Raw genomic sequence first — 10,138 nt, 5'->3', positions numbered from 1 at the left:
TCTTGATCTAATGTTTCTTTAGATGAGGATGATTGGTTGTCATCATCATTAGTTGACATATTAATATCATAATTAAAGTGTTGAAAAAGGGCTTCATGTTCTAAATAAGTTTCTCTTATCTGATCTAAATAGTATATTTCTTTCATCAATACCTAAATCAGGGTCTTTATATAATTTTCTCCAATAATCCAATATTTCAATAATATTTTCATATTCAATCCTATTATAGATATTGGTTTGAAGTACCGTAATATTTTCTGTACCATAAAATAGTCTAGGAATGTAAATTCTCTCCATCTTCGTTACATAAACTTCTCCTTTTGTCTACTTCATCTCTAACTCCATAACTCCTTCATAATTTCATAATAAAAATCATAAAAAGCTCATTTCCTTGGGTTTGATCTAGTGTAAGTCATTTTTGACCCCCAGTGCTTTGGATCAAAACGTAGAGGGCGAAAAAGGCATCGTTTAGCTCTGAACAGATTTAATTTCTGTTGCCAAAAAAAAATTTGAAAGCTTCTTGGCTTGAGGTAGGGACTTTTCCTACACTTTTGATGCACTTTTACTTGATTTTGTAGAGCTTAGAGTTGTCTATAATTTGATTAGAATTTTTGGAAATTTTGTGATTTATTTGTTCAAGAGGGAAATTTTGAGAAAAAAAAAGAGCCGATGCCCAAATTGTGAAAGTGTAAACTTGGAATATGTTTGTAAGGTTATGAAAGAGCTATGTTTTAAATTTGAACAAAAACGGACTCCGACTCAATCGGTTTTAAATTTTTTACCGGTTTGCGACCAAAAGAGCATTTTTAAAGAAAACAAAGGAATTATGTTTAACTTTTGGAGTTTTTGATCAAAATAGGATGTCATAGTTGAATAATGCTTGGAGTGGTTGGTGTTGAATGCATGATCAAGATATTTGTGTACATATGTTGTTGCTTGGGTCAATCCTTAATTATAATAAAATATATAAATATAGATAGATGCATGATACTGATTGCCATATCACCAAAACCAATTTTCTATGTATATGCAAACTGTATGTTTCAGATTCAATTGGTTTACATGTCACTTCTTTTGTATGCTACTGTTGCAAGTCCATTTATTTAATAATTCACTAATTGATTTATAATCTACTATTTAGGTTATTTAAATAAACAAATAATTTTTTCATACCTTGTAGTTCTAGATCTTTATCATAATTTACATGCTTCTATATAGCGATCCCGGTTGTCCCTTTACTGTTCTGTTGTATTCCGGACTCGGTTCCGTGAAGTTAGTAGTGGTATCTATCTTGTTGTCGTCCTTTAATTCCACTTGATTGAGTTTTAGGATGTTTTGGGCACGGTTGTTACAGGTTGGTTAGGCCTTGGTTTCAATTCCTTGTTGCCTAGTTTTTAGGCGATCCGTTCGAGCGGGTCTTCTTGCGCTCGAGCGGGGATTGCACACCTCCAGTATTTCGTGTCTCTGCAAAACTTCTGCAGATGTGATTTTTACGCTTGAGCGGGTTTGTTTACGCTCGAGCGGTAGCGCTCGAGCGGGTCTGGTGACGCTCGAGCGGGTAGTACTTTCTGGGTTTGAGTTCTGGAAGGTGGAAATCTACGCTTGAGCGGACTGGTTTTCGTGCTCGAGCGGAAGTGTTTTATTCTTGTGTCCTAGCGCTCGAGCGGGCCTTATTGCGCTTGAGCGTGTCCAGATTTTTGTTCTTGGCGCTCGAGCGTTGTGTTCTCCGCTCGAGCGGGTCATACGTATATGAGTTGTCCGCTGGGTGATTTTAAATCACGTTTTGCTTTTCTTTCTCTCTCCTACTTTTTCTAAAAACCTTTTTTGAGAGCCTCTCTCTCTAGAAACTCCCTTCTCTCTAGGGTTTGATCTAGTTAGAGTGTCCTCCTTCTCTTCGGCCTTTGTAAAAGTTGTGTTGATCGTCGAGGGCGTCATTTTGATCCGAAAATCTTGATCTTTGAAGCACTTTGGTTTTGGTCTCTTCTCCATCCAAGCTCTAACTCTGAGGTAGGGATATCCTACTCCTCTTTATGAGCTTTGTCTTTAAATTTTAGTATCTTGAGATGTTGGGGTTGGTTTGGTAATTTTGTGAAAGTTTGGGGCTTTTGCGTAAATTTACAAAAGTTGGGTTTTAGCTATATAAAACCTAGATGCATGTTTGGCATGGAAAATGTGAAATTAATGTTGAAACATTAATGAAAATGGAACCTAAGGGTTGTAATGTAAATTATGGAAAATGCCCTAATTACATTGGTTAATTAATTTGCATAATTAATTATGAGAAATGAGGAATTGATTTGGGAAGATATGGGATTAAAGGGTGTAGTTAGATTATTTATCACTCACCTAGTTGAAATGTTGATTATATATCCATTGTTGCATTTATTTTCTGTATAGAAATAACTGCTTTGGGCTATCAGTGGAGGATAGTCTTGATTGTTGTAGACAATGCATGATGATTAGGCAAACGGAAACTAATCACTGGAATGTGTCATTGAGTATGATGATTTAAAGAACACGTTAAATTTATGTGTTGTGTGATGATGTGTATAATTATCGTTTATATGCATTGTGTTGTGTTGGAGGAGATAGGGGATGTACTCCACGGTTTAGGGGAAGATAGGGGATGGACCTTTAAACCGGATGTTGTTGGGAGGAGATAAGGGATGGACTCCATAGATAGAGCTCATATGCTTATCTAGTAATGTGTTGACAGAGCTCGTGTGCTTGTCATTGAAAGTGTGATAGTGCTCTTATGCATATCTGTGGAAGTGATGATATAGCTTGTATGCTTATCTGCTGGTATGTGATATAGCTAGTATGCTTATCTATTATGAAATGGGGAAGTGCTTGATATGAGTTACTGTCTCGTATGAGTTGTTTGGCCAGGTTCTGAGCCATGGTTATAAATTGAGAATTGAAAAGAATTGGAAAATGGACTGTAATATGGACTTGTATGTAATGAAACCGTAAAGTGTGATAAGGGAAAGTATTAGTGTTGGCCATCTATCAACTGCTAATCTTTTAGTCATTGTTCATATTTGGTTTAGTATATTTCTACTGGGCTGTGGCTCACCCTATATGGGAACATCATTTTCAGGTACAGGTAGCATGCCACCTCCAAGGACGTAGCTTGGGAGGCTAGAGGCAGGCAGACTCTTGTTGTTTTATTTCTTTGATGTATTACATGTATACTCAAGCTAAGGGCTTAATGTGTAAATGAGTTAGCACTCTTTTGTTGTAACCAAGTGTTAACTTGGAAAGCTGTAAGCCTTTAGGGCATTTGCTTTTGTTATTAACATCTAATACTTTTGGTAATGGAACTCTGATGAATAGAAGAATGTGGAACTTTTATATATCAATGCATGTCTATATAGATGGGTTTAATATTGTTATTTTGAGGGCGTTACATTCTAGTTCTATAATATAATTTGCATGTTAAATTGCTGACAGTTGCCTAGAAATATTTACATGAAACTTGCCTCCTAAAATTACATGCTCCTAATTAGTTTCTAGTTTCTATTATAAACAATATGTTCAATATCTACTGCATTTTAGTTTAATTCACATGCTTATTATTTCCTATAATTTGCACGTTCTTTATTTTCTAGATTGTGGTATAGGTTACATGATTTTAATTGCTAGAATTATTTACATGTTTAAATTCATTTATAATTCATGGCAATTGATTTTAATTTAATTTTTTTGTCTAAATTTATGTGCATGATTATTGTGTTATAATTTCCAATAACTTTTGTCAATTAATTTAGTTTTAATTTATTTAGGAGTTATAAGTTTAAATGTTTATTGTGAATTAATTTCATTCATAAATCATGACTATTAAATTTTAATTTAAAGTTTGAATTTAATTTTGGAGTTACAAATTTTATTTTTAAAATTGTACATTTAGTTTTGGAGTTTTAAGTTTTATTTGTGTAACTTACATTGCATTTTTTTTTTCATTTTACTTAATTGTGCTATTCATGATAGTGCTAGGAGGGTTAAGCACAAGTTTTTTTTTTTTTTTTAATTAGTTCCTTTGTATTATTTTGTGGTTTGCTACTAACTTTCTTTGTAGGCATACCAATGCGAAAGGAAATGGAAAAACAAAAACCAAAACCAAATGAATACATTTGGGTTGCACAAACGAAATTTATGGACTATATAATTTAAGTATTTTTGTGTTTGAGATTTATTTGGCTTATTTACCAAGTTGTACAAGCAAGTTTTATTTGCTTATACTGTTGTAGTAATTTTTAAATTGATGTAAGTGTTGAACCTTGGCTTGTGTTAACCTAGGTCATCCCTTAGAAAACTTAATTCTAAAAATTGTTTCTCACAGACTAGGAGTCAACATGCTCTTGAAAGTTTTGTCAAAAGGTTAATTAGGTTTTAAGTGGGACCGATGTGACCCCTCTAGTCTTCCTGGGAACATTTTTGACCATGTTCGATTCTAGGTTTAGTGGTGAGACTAATTTTGAATTAACTTTTCAACTATGAGATTTTCTAGTGTTAAGTTTAATTTTTGAAAACACAGAAAGTGATATTCTGGTGTAATTTTTGGAAATGGCAACTGTTACTGATGCTGCTGCTACTGCTAACGTTGGTGGGGATCTGAACCCCTGGGCAACTAGGTTGCCAACTCCTACTGCTATGACCTCTATGGTCAACCCTGGCGTTACTCCGACTGTTCTGGGAGGACCGTTCAGTCACCATGAGCGCCCGAAGAAATTTGCTAGGGTGAACTTCAAGAGATGGTAGCAAAAGATGATGTTCTACTTGACCATGCTAAACCTTGCAAAGGTTTTAAGCGAGAATTCTCTAGCCGTGGTAGAGAATGAGCCAAACAGGCAGAAAGTCATGGCGCTTGACACATGGAAACATACATACTATCTTTGCTGGAACTATGTGTTCAACAGCTTGGCAAACTCACTATACAGTGTGTTTCGTGCCAAGAGCTCAGCAAAGGAGTTATGGGAATCTCTGGATAAGAAATACAGGACTGAGGACGCTAGAGCAAAGAAATTTGTCGTTGGCTGGTTCCTGGACTTTAAAATGATCGATTCAAAAACTGTGATAAGCCAAGTCCAAGAGTTCCAAGTGATCTTGCATGAGATTCATGTTGAGGGGATGTTGTTGAACAAGTCATTCAAAGTTGCTGTGATCATTGAGAAACTTCCCAATGGTTAGAAGGACTTCAAGAACTACTTGAAGCATAAGAGCAAGGAAATGTCCGTTGAAGAACTGATTGTCCAGCTCCGAATTGAGAAGGATAACAGAAAGAAATGAGGGAGTACCTCCTATGTGAAGGCTAATGTCATTGAGCATGGCAAATCTTCTGGGGTGAGGAAGAAGCCTCATGTGAACAAGGGCTCAAAGCTAGGGCCAAGGGGTGGCGTTACAAAGAAGTCGGCATACAAGCCGCAAGAACCTGGTTATCGGTTCTTAGGGAAGTGCTATAACTATGGTAGCGAGGGCATCGGGCTAGTGATTGATGCAAGCAGAAGAAGCCATACAAGACCAAATCTCGCACTCATGGCAGATATACAAGAGCACTCCCATGAGGAGGATGACATGCACTTATCTGCCGTTGTCTCTGAGGTGAATTTGGTGAGTTCAAACCCAAGATAATGGTGGATTGATACTGGGGCTACACGCCACATCTGCTCCGAGAAGAAGCTATTTACAACTTTCGAGCCGGTTACAAATGGTGAGAATTTGTTTATGGGAAACTCTGCTACCTCGATTGTTGAGGGAAAAGGAAAGGTGGTCTTGAAGTTGACTTCAGGAAAGGAGCTGACCTTGAACGAAATCCTGTATGTTCTGGACATTCATAAGAATCTTGTATCAGGGTCTCTTCTCAGCAAACATGGTTTTCGCATGATCTTTGAGTCCGACAAGGTTGTTTTGACCAAGAACGGAGTGTATGTGGGTAAGGATTATATGTTGGGGGGTATGTTTAAACTCAATGTAGTGACTGTTATCCCAGAGATGAATAAAGATGAATCTTCTTCTGCTTACATGCTTGAGTCTTCCAATTTGTGCCATGGTAGACTAGGACATGTGAACTATGAATCTTTACGTAGATTAATCAAGTTAGATCACATACCTTCTTTTAAGATTAATCCAAAACACAAGTGTGAGACTTGTGTTGAAGCGAAGTTGACAAGATCTTCGTTTCATTCTATTGAAAGAAGTTCAGAGCTGTTGGACTTAGTGCATAGTGATGTGTGTGACTTAAAGTTTATACAATCACGTGGTGGAAATAAGTACTTCATCACTTTTGTTAATGATTGCACTAAGTATTGTTATGTTTATTTCCTAAAAAGCAAAGATAAGGCTATTGACAAATTTGTTCTTTATAAAAATGAAGTTGAGAATCAATTAGGCCGCAAGATTAAGGCTTTAAAAAGTGATCATGGTGGTGAGTATGAATCACCGTTTATTGAGATTTGTGCTCAATATGGGATTATCCACTAAACCACAACGCCTTATTTTCCTCAGTCAAATGGGATTGTTGAACGGAAGAATAGGACGCTAAAGGAGATGATGAATGCAATGTTGCTAAGTTCTGGATTGCCACAGAACTTGTGGGGGGAAGCAATTCTCTCTGTGAATTACATTCTAAATAGAATCCCTCGGAAGAAAGTAAACAAAACTCCATATGAGTTATGGAAAGGCCAGAAGCCTTCTTATAATTTCCTACGAATGTGGGGGTGTCTTGCAAAAGTGGCGGTACCTAAACCCAAGCGGGTTAGGATAGGTCCGAAAATCGTGAATTGTATATTCATTAGTTATGCACAGAATAGTAGTGCATATAGGTTTCTTGTGCACAAGTTTGATATTTCAAATATCCACAAGAATACCATAATTGATTCATGGAATGCGTCTTTCTTTGAAGACACATTTTCTTGCCAAACCCCGAGGAGAGGATCAAAGTTCTGAGAAGGAACTTGAAGATAATGATCAAGATGATGATCAAGTAGATGATCAAGATGAGGAAGTAGATGAGCCAAGAAGGAGTAAGAGGGCTAGCACTACCAAGTCCTTTGGCCCGGACTTCTTGACTTATATGTTAGAGGAAAAACCTCGAACTTTCTATGAAGCTGTGACTTCACCAGAAAGTCCCTCATGGAAAAAAGTTATTAAAAGTGAAATTGACTCCATCTTACAGAACCATACTTGGGAGTTGGCTGATCTACCCCCAGGCAGTAAGGCCTTGGGGAGTAAATGGATCTTTAGAAGAAAGATGAAGGCTGATGGGTCAATTGATAAATATAAAGTTAGACTAGCTATCAAAGGATACAGGCAGTGAAAAGGCCTGGATTACTTTGATATATATTGTAGACCCGACTTTCTTCGCGCATCCCCCTTTCGGAGAAGGCGTGAATTGGTCTTACTACAGTTCGGACTCCTGTCACGGTTCTGAATCTAATCTCACAAAGTACAATGTGAGACTGATAAACACCAAAGAGTCCAAATCTGGCAATTGGTTTTGGAAAATCAATTTTGAACGAAAAGGCGCCAAACATGGACTGCTTTGACAGATTACAGAGTCGCCACCTAAATATTTTATTTTGGGAAATTTAGGAAACCTTGACTCGTGCCAAAGGCCACGTGTCCGTCATCACCAAAGTTGCCTCGGCTCGGGAACTTGGGTACGAGATGGGGAAGGTTATGCAATAAGCACCCCTGCTCGCCCGATCAAAGGATCGACCTCTACTAAGCATGATATGTTGTTTTATAAACCATGTGTTCTTATTCCAGTTATTAATCTAACTTACTATGTGATGCGCACAACATACAAGTATAGACTCAATCACGAGAATTGGAACAAAACAACTCATGTTTGTTTTTGAAAATGGTTTGAAAGTGCTACAAGCAAGTAGGCTAAAGTGTGGATTTGCCACCCTCAAGTGGGCTTAAAACATGATTTTGCCACTTCGCGAAGCGGGCTTAAAACTCACAATCATCGAGTTATTCCAATTCAGGCAATCAAGCCTTCACCCACAGGCATTCAAGCAGTTATAGCAATTAAGCAAATAGCCTCATGGCAAGCATGCTAAACATGGCAACACTCACACTCATGCAAGTATGCTAAAACGTAACACTTACAGTGTACTCCGAGCCAAAACAAAAGCTAGTTAGAAATATGCATGATCCTAACTATGTTTAAGATGCCTAATGCAACATATGCAATAATGCAACTAAATAGGCTCGGCTATCTAAGATGGCATATGAATGCAACAATTTGATATATGTATTCAAATAGGTATGGAAATACAATGCAGTTTGAATGATGCGCCGAGCCCGGTGCATGCAATACAAATGAATGATGCAAACATGCAAAGCATAAGGTTATGCTAATCAAAACGTGCCCTAATCTAACCATCGAAAGCGGATAAATAAAAGGGAGAAAGACATAGGGTTGGAAGACATGCGCACACACACACGCGCACACTTATTACAACATTGCGCCCTCACGAAGGAGGGTCTGAATAAATAAGCTAAGCTAACTAAGCTAAGCTAAGCTAAGCTAATTATTACAAACCAAATGAAATTGAATAACTAGCTAATCTAAGCTAATTAGAATATTACAAAGTTGAATTAAATTAGCCAAACACATTAACTAATTACAAAACCGGTAAATTAACTAGCTAAATAAAGCATTAAAATGGCCTCGGGAGGGAGGGAGACATGCATGCTCGGTTTGCTTTGCCCGAAAATGCATTGCCTTGCCATGAGTTGCCTCTGTTTACACTCGCGGTGATCTCAGAACATCATGTGAACTTCCAGATTGCATCTGCCCTAACACAGGGACATTTTGGACAATTTTCCCTACAGAATTCTGGTCGGTAGGCTACCTCAACTAGCCGGCCGGCCAGTGCAAGTGGTCGGTAGGCTAGTGCAAGTGGTCGGCCGGCCACTTTTCTTTCCAGAATTCTGCCTTTGCTGCAACAGAGAGCAACAGAGCCAAGACAATGTATTTGGCAAGAAATGTGTGTACTACCACCCTCCTCATCATGTCTCAAGCTCAAAGGAGTTTGGTACTTGGCTCTCAAGCCACCAATTAAGCATCTCAATGCATGATGGCCGAAGAACCAAGCTTGTACAAGCTTAGTGAATGCGCACATAAGACTCAAAGTGTCATCACCGTATCATGCATGATCAAGGGTGACAATGACCAAGAAACACGACACGTTTCATCACTTTGAGTATGAAACGCACCACATTTGTTGTGTTTGGATTAACGTCCGATCCAAACACATGCAATGCAACACACATATGTTATCTTGGCATGTTTTACTTGGTCATTTTCTTGTTTACTCATTTTACATTACCAAACCATTCTTTACTTGATTTGTCCAATGTGAAAGTGCTCTAATGAGAGAGGGGTTAACCAAAAGAATGGTTTAAAGGATGAGAGAGATCATGCCTTTGGCTAGGAGGAATCCTCATAAAAGGGTTAAAGCCATTTAAGCACAAACTCTATCAAGCTTAAACACAAACACAATGTAAACCAAACCTCAAAACAAATCAAAAGTGAAGAAATGTGGGAGATGGCAAATATTTCAGTGCTAAAGTGGCATGAAAAACAATACAACAACATGCAAACAATACATGCACAACATGTTAAAGGCATAAAGCATTGAAACTAGTGAATGACACAACACTAGAGGCATGCAATACAATTCTTAAAAGGGACCAATAGTCCAAAACATTCCTAAAACACCCTAAATTGAGTTCTAAAACATGCTTGAAATAAGCTAAGAATAGCTATATTAAGAGGCCAAAATAATAGTACATGCTAGGAAATTTAGCACAATTGCACTACAAGTATGTAAAGCAAAGCTCATGTGACCAAACCAGCTCAAAATAGAGCTTAATCATGCCAAATCAGTAACCTAAACACACTGAAACTTAGGCACAAAAGGCAAGAAAAACATGCTCGCATGTTGGCTCACAAACAAGACACAAAGCACAACTCTCAAAAGCAATTAAAGAGCGATATATGTAAGAGTGTGACAGAGATATATGCTCTAAAATCACATGCTAAATGATGCTATGGCATGCAAACAACCCAAGAAAAGCATGTTGGAAGCCTTAAATCATAAAGCTAGTGAAGGCATTTGCACTA

Source organism: Camellia sinensis, chromosome 8, assembly GCF_055761805.1.
Source record: "Camellia sinensis isolate YWXY chromosome 8, ASM5576180v1, whole genome shotgun sequence".
NCBI lineage: Eukaryota > Viridiplantae > Streptophyta > Magnoliopsida > Ericales > Theaceae > Camellia > Camellia sinensis.
Note: the sequence above shows the minus strand (reverse complement) of the source record.